The sequence below is a fragment of the Eutrigla gurnardus genome, assembly GCF_963514095.1.
Source record: "Eutrigla gurnardus genome assembly, chromosome: 18".
NCBI classification, from domain to species: domain Eukaryota; kingdom Metazoa; phylum Chordata; class Actinopteri; order Perciformes; family Triglidae; genus Eutrigla; species Eutrigla gurnardus.
The window spans coordinates 13,797,756-13,815,524 of record NC_139929.1 but is presented as its reverse complement, the minus strand read 5'-3'; the positions used below and the strand labels follow the sequence as shown (position 1 = coordinate 13,815,524).

The 17,769-nt window shown below is 43.6% G+C and overlaps 1 protein-coding gene across 6 annotated transcripts in view; it reads left to right on the top strand.

The window, feature by feature from the left end:
- The window catches only part of LOC311029107 (partitioning defective 3 homolog), a 316,803-nt gene that overhangs the window by 130,794 nt on the left and 168,240 nt on the right, over positions 1 to 17,769 (top strand). The gene's annotated exons all lie outside the window — the stretch shown is intronic.

Below are 17,769 nucleotides of genomic sequence, written 5' to 3'. Positions count from 1 at the left end.
TCAAATAGACAAATCCAAGATTACCGTACGATTTCCATGTTAATACTCCTAAATGATTATTTCTCCGGAGCAGAAGGCATACCAACACGAGTACAGTATGTAAACATCGAATGAAGAACAGCAGGAGTGCCACAGTGCGGGTTTAAGCATCCACCCAGTCGCTAATTCTCAGTGCTACCTAGTCTTTGTAATCTGACAGCTGTTTGACTTAAGATGATTCACAAAACACAAATCCTCTCATTAGAAGTGACACGGCGGCGGTTTGAAAGAAGCACCGTGTTGCCCAGTTGTTGCTTTCCTTCACTCGCTGCTTCTCCCTCCCACACATGTTTGATATTCTCTCCCCCGTCTGATTGATGGGCGGGCGGCGCAGCAGCAGCGGATCGGAAGATAAAAATACACGGTGTGGGTTAATTAAAAATAATTGTGATCAGTGTTAAAGCGCTGGTCGAAATAACACACACACACACACACACACACACACACACACACACACACACACACACACACACACACACACACACTAAGGTTATAGGAAAGTCACACCAATTAGCAGTTGCTTGTTTATCATGGATTATCTTTCTACTGTATTGTTCTGCTTTATGAGTAAAGATAAAAGGAAAAACAAAGAAACTCAGAAGGGGAATCACATTCTTTCTTTTCTGTCTGTTCACCAAAACAACTGAGGTGCTCTTTACTTTGTGTATACCGTGTATAGTGTGTGTGTGTGTGTGTGTGTGTGTGTGTGTGTGCATGCGTGTGTGTGAGGTAACTTCACATCTTTTCCTTTTTAGCGGCTCACTTCATCATTTATACGCAAGCAGGCCTTCTCATCCCCGGCTATGAATTAGGAATGTGATGTCAGGCCGACTAAAATGACACATTGATTTTGATGCTTAAAATACCAGAGAGGTTGTTGCAGTGGAAGTTGGAACGACGGCACCATTAACTGCACAAGCTGTGATTCTGTCGTCACCACGACAACCCAGACGCGCTAAACTCATTGAGGGATTTTAAGCTGCGCTTTCAGATGAGATGTAGATGTTGGTTCTATCAGCATCTTCTTACATTACACTATTTGAATATGCAGAAGATACAGTCAGTACTGATTAAGTTAATTCCCTGTTAATTATGAATTATCTTAATAATGAGACAATTCCATGAATTTGATTTAAAATGCACTGGTTTGCGTGAGCTTTCTGGTCTTTTCACTACTTTTCTTCGGTGCAAATAATCAGCTTTACTGATCACAAGCGTGCCTCGCCCCTCTAGTCATATCTGGAAAGCATGCTCCACTTGTCTTATGTTTATCTAAGCAGTCAATAAATTCACTTTAGTGTCAAACAATTCCATGTGAGGCTTCGGGAGCTCCAGTCCTTCATCCCTCGGCATCTTTCCACACTTGAGCACACACACACGCCCTGACAAATGTGGCGTGGAGGAAAGCCTGCTCTATCAGCCGATACACGCCAAGGCCTTATGAGTTATTATTTATATAAACAGCTGACATTAACGTTGGTCTATTATCCCACTGATGAATGCTAATGGGCCTTCCCGCTCAACACACACACACACATGCTTACACACGCACACACACATTGGGATCTGGCTGAGTGCCTCCCCACTGTATTATTTTGTAGCTTGATGAGGGACCGGAGGCCATTATCATGAGCGGTACCAGAGGCGGGAATGACACCAGCTGTCATGGAGGGATTTAACCCAATCAAAGTGGCTCACATGGAAGGGCTGTTTGAAGTGCACCCTAAAAGTACCGGCAGAGAGGCATTTCATCATGAATACTGAGTATTATGTGTTATTTACAGACCATTCATATCGTCTTAATTCAGTTTGTGATTTATTTTCTGTCGGCTTTGAAATTCTGTTTTCAAACGCTCATGCTCGTAACAAATTGAAAGAAAGAGAAATTCAGAGACAGAAACGAAAAAACATGAGTGTTACATAACGGAGTGAAAATCTTGTCTGAGTGGAAACGGCTCTGATCAGACATCTTTGATCAAGCTTCAAACTGAGGGTGTGCCTCCCTCCCTCCTTCCCTCCCTTTTTGTCTAAATGAGACACCTTGTCTGGCGCGTTTTAAAGGAAACCAAAGTGGCGAGGGGCCCGGCTACATCATGGAGCCAACACGTTGAAAGGAGATGAGTTTGTTCAACTACAATCCGGATGAAGAGAGCCAGGAGCAGTGTGAACACACTCATCTCCGTTTCCCACCAAACGAACACAGGTTGGCCTTTGAGAACTGATTTGTCTACAAAATAATATTTTTCTCTTTCGTTTTTTGGCTCTGTCACTTCAGTTGGAAGCCAACAGTTGTTTTCCTGGTGTTCTAGCCACGTCCCCACTTTATTTCTACACAATGGATAACTACAGCCTATGAAGCATAATGAATGAATACATGAATATGAATACAATATTTTTCTCAAAGAGAAAGCTATTTTGCTTTGAGGAGTAATTCCAGTATTTGTCAACCTGAGTTCTTCTAACGTCATTTTATGTAACAGTGTATTATAGCAGCCATGGATCAAGGGTCTACTTTCTGGGTAGATTTTCAGTTCAGACTCCGAAAAAAAGGCCTTGAGCTGATTATTATTACATTTGAGTGTTTTGGAAAGCTTTTGGCTTTCCTTCCCTGCCCTAATCAACACCATTATCATTATCATACATCTCTACATGATGGCGGTGAGCAAAACGCCATCATTACCAATCATCATAATTGTCGGACATATTATAAAACCCAGTTGACAAAACAAACCTTGTAAATGCAAGTCAGTTTTATTGTGACTACTGCCAAACGACCAAGCCAAACCACAGCCTATGTTTTGTTTGTTTCATTAAAAATACAATGAATATAGTGTCAAACAAATCAAAATCTGTGTGGGGGATCTACTCTGGAAAACCCTTCGGTGGGTCAATTCTGCACATAAGTTAGCATGTAATTTACCTGCACAGTAGTTGGTGAGCGAACTGGGTCTGTTCTTCTGACTAGCTTATTGGTAAAGCCCACACACACTGCAGACCCTGAGGCGAGCTGCGGGCAATGTAAAAGCAGTTGAGCATGGAGGGAAAACACAGCAATAACCCCCCAAACCCGGCCGCCTGACACAGTCTCTCTCTTTCTGCCTTGCTCTTCCCGTTTGTACCTGTCTGTCTGAATGACTGCGAGACGAACACTGTGGATCGGTGATGTTGGTGAGGAGAGAGAAGAGGAACAGGGGAGTTCCCTGTTCCTCTTCTCTCCAGGACTGTGTGGTAGACCCCGTTTTTGCAGCGTGTGCACATTAGGTCATGATGGATCTGGGTGATGCTTGATAAGGAGCAGATCAGGGATTTTTTGTTGTGTGCAGGCGAGTTCACAGAAAGCACAACCCAGTCCTGTGGCTTTGGCCTGCAGAGGATCCAGCACTTATCCAGGACTCATGGACGAAAGCCCCTGTGCATACATGCAAGCTGCAATATACTCCCCATGTCTTTTCTTATTGCTGCCCAGTAGGTGCTGCTATGTATCCCACACTGCCTCCAAACACACATCAACATACCCACATTTCCCCTTATTAAGTATTATTTCCCTTATTAAATCTATGGGTGGAGTGTTGTGTAAATGGTCCAGCCTGGGAATCTGAGTGAGAACATTGTAGACCTGAACATCACAATTACCTCTCCTGTCTTAATTAGCCAGAACAACTGAACCTGTGCTGGAATGTCGTGAGTCCCGACAGAACAGAGCAGGTTTTGTCCACCATGTCAGCCAAGGCCTGCACTGCTTTTTAAGCCTCATTTAGTACCGGTCACCCCCTCTTTTCTCCTCTAAGTGGGCTTGTACAGTTAGCTTTAATGCTGTATTGACTCGTGGCGAGTGAGTGAACCCAAATTGAGAATGCCTCAGCTTTATTATTATTACTTTTTTATTTATTCATGCATGAGCATAACAACAAAAAACATAATAAACAAAATAAAAAGAGGACAGAGGCTCGCCCACTATTGATTTCTCCTTCAGGACTTCATCAGACCTTCCTGGAGAAAGCAAGGCAACTTTCTTATACCAATGTATCACTGTATCAATTATCATTATTCCCAACATCTTGAAAATGCAAAAACTTGAATCCAAGTCTTAATCTTATTCTTATTTACAATCTACATCAGGTAAGTGTGCCAATAAAAGTTCACCTCAATATGTTTCAGCCACCAGCTGTTTGTAGAGGTCTGCACACAGCCTGAAGCGACAGCATACATTATAGATATGTTGTTAGTCAGTCATTAGATGAGTTTGTGTCCATGTGTGTGGATGAGATACCTGCTCTCATATTCTGAAGAATAAAAAATTAAGAAGAGAAACTTGCATAAAAGAATAGGAACACTAAGAAACTGTATTAACTAATCTAAGCCTTTGACGTAGATGAAGTGTGTAACACATATATGGAAATAAAATCATATGGAAAACTACACAATTTTAAAATTTTTGCTCCATTTAAAAAAAAATATTGCAAAAGATGTCTTTAAATGTGTTTTACGGAACGACATTGTCGCATTTTATAATACTAAATTTTGTCTTCGGACACAAATGGATTAATGCACATAAAGTTGGGTGCCAAATTATGTTAAAGAGAAAATGCACTCACATTGAGGAATTAAATATTGTGGCTGAGCCCATTTCCAGAAAAAAAATCCGGCAACTAATCTTATTTTAATTTATTGTTTTATTTTGTTTTTTAATAGCCTACTAAGAGTGCAACATATTAAAGCTTTAAAGGCCTACCTTAGCAACAGCACCTGAATCAGCCCAGGGCAAGGAAACACTCCTCACAAACCTTAATGAATAAAGTAAATGGACGAAACCTCAGGAGGACCATTCAAAGAGAACCCCACCCCCCCTTCATGAGGAGACTAGTGTGCTGCTGTGTAGGTGGGCTATAAACATTACCAAAAAAAAGTCAACCTTAATAGGTGCAGAGATAAAGAACAGTTACAGGCACAACAGAAATCAACATATACAATAAAACCCTTATAGTGAGTCCGGAATGCAGTTAATTGTACCACTCCACAGTGGGAGTAGCTGGGTATCTTGGTCAGAGGGGACATGGCCTGCAAGTCACACAGGTGGTAGTGGACCAACCAGAAAGCCTTGAGCTCCTGAACTTCTAGTTGCAAGGCTCAAAGACTCGTCCACTTGCATCATTGCATCATAGTTGCGTTGAAAGAATGCACACATTCTTCCAGAATAGTTGAGTTCCTGCAGAGCTTCAACGTCATGCCTGGTCTCTTCTCCATCATGCTATTTCTCAGTGACCAATGCCAGTTCATTTTCCAAGGCCTCAACTTGTTTGTGCATAGACTTGTTTTCTTGCATCATGGATGTGATGATGTGTTCAGGTACTTTGAAATCTTGCTGAACACTCATGAGTTCCTGAGCTTGTTGTTGAAGGACCTTATTGTTTTATACTGTGGCATCTTGTCTAGCATGTGCCTTTTCTTCCAGCTCATGGACTTAATTTTGTTGTTGCATCCATTCATTATCTTTCTTCATCACATTACAACCACATGTAGCCAATCCCACTACTACTATGTAAATAACTGTAAAGTAGGAATGCTGCATTCCTCAAATTACTCTTTGAATACCTATGAAACATAACATGGCAACCATTTCAGTGGAGCAAACACAAATAAGCATGACTTTAGTTAGTTCCACTCACATAAAAGCAGACTTCTGAGGATAAATTACGATGTTGAACCATCGGGAAGGCTGAAATTCGGTAGTTCCTCCATACTAAAGCTTAAGCGGTCCTGAACTTTGCAAAGGTTTGCCAAAACAGCTGGACCACCGAGAATGGCCCGAGGCCAGTAAACAAGGTCATAGTCAAATTTCTGGACTAAAGCTCTCTCTCGAGGATGTCTTTACAATGTTCTGCAATCAGGCAAAGTGAACAGTTTGTGAGGCCTTTTGTAACAAGCATCCACTCTGAGAGCAATTCAAGCAACAATTTGCACTTTGAATTCTATAAAAAAACATTATCAAGGACATAAACTGTTTCTCTCTTTTATTATTAATTTTGTCAACAAAGTCCCATGAAAAGAATATAGCCAGCACTGAATTGATCCACATTATGTGTGTGTTAAAAGGTAAAAGGATGAACATTTTAACATATTCTCTCTTAGGATGATTAGTTGATGAACCTATACTGAAAAAGAGATATTTCTATATAAGCCTGGACTCCTGGGGGTAAAGCAGTCTTCCATAACCATTACTGATTTGCTCCTATTTCTATTCTATTTTGCTGCTGCAGAAAACCCAACTTTCCCACAGGGATCTGTTTATATATCAGATGTAATAATGTGCCATTACTTTGAATCTTGTCCTTGACAGTTTACTTTGAGTTGGCTCTTCTCGTGCATGCCTTACAAAACATCCCATCAGAAATAATGTGAACATTAGAGCTGAGGCAGATGGGGATGTCATTGTTCTTTCCGGTATTTGGTCATAAACCAAACAGAAATGTTGAACTGACGTCGACGCAAGATGAAAAGACAAAGGGGAAGATCTGTACCAGATTTCACTGGACTGCAACGTTGAACACCTTTAGCATCTCACTATGAACATCATTAACATCTATGTGAGAAATAGATGGCATGGCAATCACCGTCCGTGTGTGTGTGTGTGTGTGTGTGTGTGTTTATTGAGTACAAGACAGTTAATCATCCACCAGCTTTTTTGGCCCAGAAGCTTTTCTCACTCGGCTCTCTGCATCTATTAGCATTCAGAGAGGCTCCCCTTTCACCTTCACAAACACAACATAGACACACAGGGACAGACAGAGAATGAGAATGATAGAAATAAGTGCTTAACAATTCAGAACAACTTTCTCAACTTAATCCCAAGCACATAACACGGCAGACAAATGTAGTTCCCAAGGACGGCGTGTGAAAGGCCGCCAGCAGGCGACGGGAAGAGAGACAAAGCAGAAAAAAAGTTGCTCCACTTAGAATTGGGAATCAGCCTCTTTGGAAAAAGAAGAACAAAAAAAAAAGGCTGTCATCCTCCGTTGTTCCATGACAAAGTTTCATGCCACGTTGGCCTTTTCTTTCCCCTCTAAGCAAGATATCGCTCACTTGTTCTTGCTCTTCTTGATTTCCTCACCTTTCTTCATTGAGAATTGTGCAAATCATGCCTCTTCTCTTATCTCCTCTGAACAGGAGAGGGAGCGGCAGACAGTTTTTGGAAGTTGCTTTTCACTATCAGCTGTACTGTAGACTGGAAATGTTTAACCTGTCTGCTCTGCAGGCTGTGTGTGACTAGAGAGTTGAGATTAGGGTTTGACTGATTGAGACGTCAGAAGGTTGATAGCAGTGTTTTTTTCTTTTTACATATTTCAAATTAGACTAATTTATGTGCAAAAATTTCCCAAAGAATAAAGAAGCGTTAGTTTTTCCTTCAAAAGGGGGTCCGTGACCCTTTAGGGGTCTGCAGGGGGTACCTGAAATGATTCCAAACAACTTTTTCCAAAATAGAATGCCAATATATAATTTAAATGTGTATACATATATTTTTTATATTATGACCAAAGGGTCCTTGGCCTGAAACACACTGAGGATCTCTGCTTTAACATTTTCATTTTGTCAGAGTGGAAAAGCCACTTAAAAGCATGCAGGAAATAAAAATAAAAACAATAAAAGTGTGAAATGTGATCAGTCTACAGTGAAAACTTCATCATCATTGTGATATTCAGCACTTAAAATAACACTTATCATCTTGATTTGCTTGCTAAGTGCTATAGTTTAAAACACCTGGTACTTGTTGGTGTCCTTGTACTTTGTACAACTTTTTACTTTGTGCTGATCCTGTCCTTCTCTCTCCTGTGTTCCTCCTGTCAGGTCATTAGTAGTCACTGAGCTACGGATGCTCTTCATCTCCCCTCGTCGGGATCTTTCTCTCCAAAGTTTGCATTCGTCTTCTCACTTCCTCCTTTTTTCAGGTCCCTCCCTTAATTACCGTTCAGATGTCGTTCCCTCTTGCACGTTCACCCCCTCACTGTGAACAGCCCTTCAGCAAGGCTGTCTGTGCGTAGGATGTAAACACATCACCTCTTTTTTTTTCAATTCCTTTTTCTTTTTTTTAGACGAGTGGATGTACAGGGGACGGGTGAAAAAGTGTGTTTACCTTGTTGACTGCCACTCATCAATCCCTCTACTCTCCTCCCTCCTGTCCGCCCTCTTTCCTGTCACCACCTCTAGTATCAGGGGGGCGATCCCGCTCTGCACTGCTGGTTGTGAACGTGTTAATTCTCGATTAGAGTTCACGCTTTCTTCTGATTTGCTCTGTGGAGTGAGAAATCACTTTCTCAATGAGAATAATTGAACACGGGCAGGGGGGTGCCAGCTCATTACCCACAAATCACAGGGAGCGGGGGCACCTTAGCTGAAGACAATAATGACTTCAGGGAATAAAACAGGGGCCGCCGGCATGGAGCCGAAGCAACGTGGGCAACGGAGAACAAAGCTTGGGGAGGAAGATGCACGCTCGTAACAATGTTTCTTAAGGTGAAATCATTTAGTTCTTATCGTCCTACAGTTCCAGTCGAATCCAATTACTTTTTTTTTCAGAGGGGGCAGTGTCTAGACTTTGGAGATGAGGGGCTGAATCTTTTGTAGGAGGAGCATGGCCAATACTCAGGTATTATGCTGCTGTTGTGCAGTTAATGACACCGCTCTGGTTGGCAGCCGGGGCAAAAGTAGGTGTTTTTTAGACTATCTCAAAGGACACAAAAGGAAAACCAGAACAAATGTCAAGGCTGATGAGAGTATACTCTGCAACAGCTATGCTAGAAAGCTCTTTTTATGGCCGACACCAAGGCTGGAGATGGACTCCGGTGATTGACAGTGCCAGATTTCCCACAGTGAGAAGTCATTCACTCCTATTTATTTGATTCTCTGCTTTCTCACCCTCTCTTCCCCTCGCTGCTGTTTTTTTAATATGCCACACATTTCCACTCTCCACCGAGTGCCAAATGAGTCCACTCTGCCACAATGAGGTCCATTGTCACAATAGGCTTTTCGCACTGTTTTATGGGTCCCATTAGGGGGCCAATGCTTTTAAGTTGCTGGAGGAATGTAATAAGGCCCCGGCCGACAGTAAACATCCACATCTTATAGAGAAACATGAGACCGGGCCTGCTTCAGCCATCTCGGCTGGAGAGAACGGCTTCATTTGCATCGGCCGGAGTACAAAAGTGGTCACAGTTGGATGCGAGCAGAGAGGAATGAGGTGGTTTCACTTCAGAGCCAAGGAGACGGAGGAGCAGAAAGCCTTTAAAGAGAAAGGGCGAGGAGGAGACAGATGGTGCTCGGCCAATTGGTCCATTTCTGTTCCTCCAGTCCAGATGTAGCCATGGTAGCCAAGCACTTTGCGCTGCACCACTAAGAGGGATTATTTGGATATTGCTCCGTTGTTGATTGTGCACTATTTCTGTCCAGTTTAATAGCATTCGATGGATGAAGGCGGGCAGAAACTAGAAAGGATATCTACAGAACATGTGCAGCAAAATGGTTGTGATGTTGCCACAGCATGACAAAGATGTTACCGTGTAATAATAGTGTGTGTCTGTCAAATGTTCTGTCAAATTGTCCTTGAACATTATATACCTTATCATAAAGTGTATGTCACTTATATATTCATCTAAGTAAAAGTGAATATAAAGCACAGCAGCCATTGGTGTTTTTTCAATTTGGTACAATATGAAGATGAACTTAATGCAAAGTATTTAATGTAACATTACATATCATAGATGATTACTCGTGAAAACAGCACAAAGCAGATGGAAACTCTGTAATCTCAGCTTTGCACTTTAAACTTTAAAACTCAACTCTGAAGATAAGGATGATAATATGTGCTTTGTATTTTCTTGTATTAAGGAGGCTGGTGTTTGTCAGATCAATCTAAAATCCTGGATGTTGGAGCATCCCACGTATACATAAATTCAGCAGCCAGAAGACAAATGGCATCACGCTTCACTGCAGTACCCTACCATGAACATGTACTGTAACTTTCATCAAGGAGCCTCTACCTTCCCAGTGATAGATTACCTATCTCAAGCTAGTTTTAATCATCATATTTCAATAAAACACCATCTCCTGAAAAATGATTGCATACTTTTGAAAATATTCTGCAGTTAACCACGCAAAATCGCTGGTATAATCCTTTGAGCGTCAAGGATATTTCCATTAGCAGCTCTTTTTCAAGGGAGTCCTGGCCAAGGTGGCAGAATAAAATGTTAAAAATAACAAAAGCAACACACTTCAAACAAAACAAAACTGCATTGTATGAAAAAAAAGTAAGGTGTTGACAAGACAGTAATATGCTCAGTAACACACATGTAAGTAGTTATATGATTAAACATAAACACAATTAAGAAACAATAACATAATGATAATTTGTCACCATGAATAAATTAAATGAGACATTAAGGACATGAATGCTACATTTATTTTGTCATTTATATTCTGGTTTAGCCCGTAAACCCTCCGTATCTGAAGGTAGATGGAATGTCGAATATTCCAAATGGATCCTTGGAGCATCTCCGTAATGGGCCACACGTTTCCCCGCTGAGCAGTTTCCATCGGCATTCCCTCCTCTTTATCCAGGAGGTATACAGGCCATGGGAGCCGTTGTGTAGAATAGCGCCCCCGCTGAGCTCCATCACAACATACTCTGATATTCCCACATGTAATCATAATATGGAGCAGGACCACGCTGACAGCCTTTTTCCATTTAGAAGACAGTGGAGTGGAGAAACACCAGTTGGTGATGCTCGTCGGGGTTTATGTCTGTCTGCCGGGTTGGAAGATGAGACTCCTGCTGATGTTGTTATATGAATGGCTGAAACATGAACACCTTGATATGAAAGTATGCCTATCGAGCCCTGTGTGCGCCCGGTTAGTGTAGTCTAGGTGTGTTTCATCACATGCACACTGTTTACATGCTGTAGATTGACTCTCCATGCTCACATCCGTCTCGTTTGTAGCGACGCTGATGATTTCCCGTGTCGTATTTAGCAAGTAAATTATCTTTGACTCCGACACTCCTTTGGTAATCGATAGCTTTTTTAATCACGCACAGAAAGTACGCAAACAATGACTTTTTAATATTAGAATAGTTTTTGTGTGTCTCAACCAGCTCCACTAACGCATGCACCCCCACCCACACCCACGCCCCGCCCCTCCTCCCGTGGTCCACAAGATTACCGAGTCTTTTGGGACCTCTCTTCATTACTGGCCCTCCACAGGCCCCTCATCTCCACACGGCCCTCTTCATTTAGCCCTCAGTGTGAGCGAGACTCGGGCCAAATGGCTTTCTGTCTGCCCCTTATCCAAGAATTTCAGCTTCCAATTAAAATGAAATGGAAAGCAACCCCCGCCTCACCCCACACCGCTCCCATGACGCTACAGACGGGCCCCCACTCCCCCCCCCCCCCACCCCACCTTGCTCAAACACTTAAACAAGGCAGCAAACAGCGGCTGATCTGTGGAAAAGACCATTCCCCTGCCTGTAATAACTCGCTGCAATGTGTACCGAAGCTTTACTTTCCACTTAATTATTCATAGTTCAACATCATTCACCCTCATTCCCTCCTCTTCATTACCTCCTTCCTCACGTTCAGTGTGTTTAGAGGTTGAGGTCACAGCGTGTTAAAACAACCGATAGAATCAGCTTCTTGTTGAATAGCTGCTCTCCACATTTTCTTTTTTTCCAACGCTGCCGTTAATACTGGCTGATACGACGTTTGCATCACAGTAACTCTTAGTTCGGATGACAATTTGCCGGTACAGGAGTGCAGTTCATTGGCAGCCACCGTGCTACTCAATAAGTCGGTGTGATTCTGACTCAAGAAATTGCTGGAGCGGCTACTGAAAATATGAAAAAAAAAAAAAATGCGTTTAATTGCAATCCCGATCTGAACCGCGGGTGCGCTCATTGAAATTCAAACACCCGCTATTATTGCAACGGGGGTAACTTTCGCTCACTGACCTTCACAGTGTGAAAGATGGATTAAACGTTCTGAGCAGTGGAAAGCAGACTGTCCTCCCACTTAATAAGCTCAAAATGATGATTAATCTGTGAAAAGCACCACGGAGCTCTGTTTAATGCATGGATAAAGACCCTGGATTCAGCTGGGACGTCCGCTCAGCTGGGCTGTGCACTCAACCCCCCGGATTATCTGTTGAGAATCCCCTCCCTTCACCTAAACCAGGTGTCTGGACGGTAATCATATCCCTTTTGAACTATTCTTTTATGCACTAGCAACTCTAAATCTGAAACACCCCTTTGAAGTGCTATTCCAATGCAAAATGCTCATTCACGTTCAAACTCTTTGAAACACTTCTGCTGCATCCAAACAACATTCTTCACGGAGCTTGGGAGAGTACGGAGTGCTCGAGACAAAGGCCGGTGACTGTAACTCAATTCACAGTAATTCCTACCGGTTTGAACCTCCGGCTCTCTGGTCCAGGAGCGGTCTGCTCTCCGGTTGCGGCTGTTATTGATGAGGTTTGGAAAAAGTCTCGGGCCTCTCCGTTGGCTTTGGGCCTTTGTTATTGACCTGGTGATTGATTTAAGCCCTCATAATTAGCAGGCCTAATTTAATTAAAGTGCAATTTAACGATACAGTGGGCAAAGGCAAAGGCAGCCGTGTCATTGATAGATCAGGCCGGGCCTGATATGAAACAGGCGCTGGCAGATGATGTATTCTGCACGAGGCAGGTCCCTCACTGTCGGGGCCGGAGACAAAAGACGAGATGAAGATTGCACTTGAGAGACAAATAGGGAGAATGAGTGGAGTAAAGAGAGTGACGGGCCCTTTGTTTTTCCAAATACCAGCCCTCAGACAGCTCTGTCTGCACCCCCTCCCCTCCACATCTCGCCGCCCTCCATCCTGATGTGGACAAATACAGCCTCACATCTCTGATCTAATTTGCTTAACAGCATTAGGAACCTGTCTTTCCCCGTAATTTGCTTCAAGTAGGTCCACATCAGAGCCTGAACTTTCATGAGATGGAAGACATCTTTCCAAAACGAAACAAAGAGAGAGACATTTAACGGTCGTTTATTGCAAAAAGGCTTTGGGGTTTATTAAACTTAAATTGGGAACACAATTGATCATGTTTATCATGAATGATAATTGATAGCATTTAGTTTGAATGATATTGTGATTGATTATTGACGTTGAACATTTACATGAAAAACACTCATCTTAAATGACTTGGAATATTTGCTTTTTAAAAAATGTCCTAGGCTAAGAATACATGATTATGAGGCCTTATGGCTGTGATAATACTATTCAAAATACTATATTTACGAATGTTAGTCCAAACTTTTTTGGTTTGAACACATCCTTGTTCCAGAAGTGGTTCATGATACCCAACCTGACTCCCCACTGTCCTAACCGAGCACAACAACTCCTATCTGACTCCCGTCCCGTCGCTATCAAAAGGAATAGTTCATCTAATCTGGAATGCGAGTGCCCTCCTTTGAACGAGGATGAAGCCCACGGGTGGGGCGTGTGAAATATGAAAGACAACACATGTCCTCATCAGAGGACAGCCGCCCCCTCCGCTTCTCAACTTGGCATGCAAACACAGGACTGTAGTATCATAACCCTGCTCTCTCTGTCTCTCTCTCTCTCTCACACACACACACACACACACCGAGGGGTAACAGGCACCGGGGTCACTCTGCTTTGATTTTCTTCCAGATCTGCAATTTCCAGTCCAACAGGGAGCTAATAGTTTCCCAAACAAATGAAACATTCATTGAGCGAGTGGCCGATACAGTAGACGCTGTGTATTCTGCGTACAACTCTCTTCCCGTCAACACAATAAATCCTCATCGCTGCGTATTGAAAACACCATTAGCTTACATCATCGTGATCCTTAAGATCATAACCGAGTAACGACGATAAGAAAGTACGCTGAAACTGGTCTTTGCCTCTCTGCTGACAGGCATTAAATGCCCTCTAGGGAACGTGTGGGGAGGATGAAGGAGGTCATTATGGCCCTTCATCATCCACTAACCAGTTTAACTCTTCACTCAGCCTTTTATAATGCTGCCTTATCCACAACATAAATGTACATAAGTGTCTCATAATCTTAGTCATTGTGACGCATTGCTTGTTATTGGTTGTTGGCTGGTGGGGAATGATGGGTTAACGATGCTGGAGAGAGGGGTGGGGCCGGGTCACTGGGTGCAACAGTCATGTCCAATCTATTCACAGAGGCCATTTTGGGGCATAATTTGGCCCCGGTGGCAGTTTTCTCCGAGGGGATGGATATGAGGGATAAAAGCCCTTCTGTAGCATGCAGAACAATCCATATATGGTCAATTCTGTCACAGCAATGCCTCGTCATCCGACATACTGCACATGCCGGCCGTCGACAGCTGGTGGAGGCAGCAACGCGCATTGTGGTTCAGATATAGGTGAAGAATCTATGTGTCCAATGCCGTGAAGCTTATTCTAACTGCTGATTGATTCAGGGAGATTCTGGCTCCGGTTAAGATGGAACATATTGGTAATTGCTTCATGAGGTCAAAGGAACCTTAATGGGACAATTAGGAGTTATTACCGGCGGCTTGTCTTTGTATGTCAGTGCCATTGTGCAATGCAGCGGTGCTGTGAAGTCGTGTCTGTTGTACAGCGTTTTCGTAGAACTGCATTAACTGGAGGTAATGAGGGTACAATTATGGCTCCTTAACCTTTGGTGAGAGAGGGGAAAAGCCTCTGCTGCCTTTTTGACTTTCTCCCATACACCACAGCTCACTGAAAACCGATTATTTTCTCATGTTGCCATCGTTTGTTACCTTTGGCTAGTTTAATGTTTCCACGAGGGGCGTGTGTCACCTCGCACAATTAATGTTTCATATTTGTTTCTGCTGGCCAGATCAGGAGGGGAGTCTTTGTAAATATTTCAACAGCCATTTTGCTAAGTGCTCTGGTTAAATTGCTTGTTTCCTTTCTTTTTTTCGTTCAGCTAACATGACACATTGTTCAGGTTTTTTTTTTTCTCGCTAATTCTATATCCTGTTCTTTTGCCTCCATTGTTCAGCTGGGCACAGACGGCCCATTGTAAGTGGACGTGTTGCATCGTCTCACAGAGAGGCCTGTTCCACACATGAGGCTGTCACACAGACCCTCGAGGAGGGGCGGTGGCCATGAACACACCACTCGCTGTGACCTTTTGAACCTGTCCTTGTTAAGCCCTTGACGCCAGAGATGGACTCAGGAGGGAGCCCCGACCCCTTCATTGCCTCTCCCCTTACAGCTACATGTTGTAACTGCCCATGGCTAATGGCATGATTCACACACACACCACACACACACACACACACACACACACACACACACACACACACACACACACACACACACATGCTTACAGTAGGTGTCCTTTAGGACAGTGGTTGATGGAGGATGACAGCTCCTCAACACACACCCTTTGCACCGACCCCCAAGATGTGGGTGTTTTCCTTAGTAAGGAGACAGCTGCTGCCCTCCCTCCCGCTCTTCATCCCTCTCCTTGGTCCGCTCACTATTCTAACCCGTCTCTACATTTAAAGGTAACAGCACTCTGCTGTTCTCCCTATCGCTCTCTTCTCATGTGAGTCTCAATAATCTAATGCTGCAGCTGTCCGATGGCCAAGCCTCCAACCCCGGCTTGTTGCTTTCCTTCATTGTCAAAGAGCCTGGTGGATTTTTGGCCCGAGATCAGGGCTCCGAGCCCTCCATACTGCATGGGAGGTAGGGAGAGAGATGATGGGAGGGAGGGTGAGAGCTAGGAATGAGTGCCATGAAAAGCTTTGTTGCTTCGCCACTCCACTGGTTACCAAGGGATCAACAGGGTGCTAAAAGCACTCAGGGGAGGGAGAAACGGAGGGTTTTTAGAGAATGAAAGAAAGAAGAGGGTGTTGGAGTGGAGGGCTGTGGATGGATGTATATTTAGCCCATGTCTCTCCTCTGCTGTCACTCAGTGCACGGCTTCGCCACCGACACCAGGGTAGACAATAAGTGGGCTGCCAGAGAATCTAACGGCTTCTTCTTCTGCCCCTGGTCACACGGAGACGCTGACCCCTGCTAGACTGACTCAACTCAGCCACTGTGGATAGAATTCAGCTGCAGTCCTTGAGGACATCACTGCCTGAAATGTCAATCCCAACAAGTAGTTATCATATTCAGGCTTAGATGTGTGTGTTTGTGTGATGAGAGCCCAAGTCTTTGTCCTCTAATGATGAGGCGGCGCCCTTGCCTGTTGGATAGCCCCGTTCTGACTCTAATGAACCACAGTGGCCTCTCGAGCCCTGCGTTTCTTTTTCCCAGTGTCAAGTGTCAATCAGGCGCTTCTGTTTAATTGGTGAAAATTTACTGGCAGATGAAGCGTGTTGTGCATTCAAATACGAGGATGAAAACACTCACAATGGCTGAGAAGATGTATTCCTACTAAACACGAGCACAGCCGTAGAGAAAGTAAGAGTGTTTTTTTTATTTGCTTCGGCTAGATATTATTTAAAGGTGCTAAGCATTTGTATTTCACAGAAATCCTGCTGCTCTTGTATCAAGAAGAAAACACGTTCTTGAAACAAATGAAAGTCAAACAAAGCACCATTTTAACGAGGCTTATTTTACATCATTGTCATTCACAACTGATTGTCTCTCTTCTCCCCTCCATCGACCACTCACGATGGTTTGCCTTGTTTTCTATTTTCCATCGTGTCATTTTCAAAGTTCCTTTCAGCTGAATAGAAACCTCACCTTGCTCTAGCGCTGCTCTTTTATCTACTGGTGCCATTTTTTTGTGGTTACCTGTCACATCACGACCTCATCACCTCAACACACTCGAGCCACTGTGCTTTCAGCCTGGTGCGAGTGAAGCATCCCTTCACCTTGATGCTCCGACGATAACACTCACAGACACTCTTTCCTTATTCCTGACTTCTTTACTGCATCACGTGATAAATCTGTTCCATTCCAGCAGAGATATGCTAACCCACGGCTACTTGCCAGACTAACAGACAGGAGATTGTTGCTGTTATTGAAGTTAATTACATGTTACTTCCTGTGATGACACGCTGCAAATCAGCTCTCCTCTCAGATCACGCTGTTGTCTAATGGGACAAAGACGCCTCCTCCATTTTCTTGCTGAGTATCAAATTAAAGTCATCATCCTCCTTTGGCTTTCATACCTCAGTTTTTGCATAATCTCATATGAGTGTATATTTATTCTATTCCTCCATATTTCACCTGCCTTCTCCATTCGATGCCCTCCCGTTTCCATATACATCTTCTTTTAAAATGAGCCGACCCACCTGGGGGGTTTCATAGAAGGCTTTGTGAATAACAGACCCCCGGGAGGCACCTGGGACCTCAGCTGACATGTAATTAAAGGCAGGGCTTCCTGATTGACTGACTCATTTTCATAGCGAGCGGGTTAGAGTGGGGAAGCAGACAGGTCGGGTGAGTCCAGGTCTCTTAAGGTAGACCGCAGACGAAAATTCCATGTCCCCCGCTCTTAAGAATAAATATGGGAGAGATCCCCTCTGTGTCACGCCCCGCGTCTCGCCAAAGACACTCGGGCTCTGAATGGAGGTGAATCCATTTCCATAAAGAAACCAGGATGGCACAAGACCTGTTTGGATGTGCTTGACATTTCAGCAAAAGAGAGAGAAAGAGGAAGGTGAGGGGTGAAGACGGGGAAATAGCAGAGGCTAACAAAGCGTTT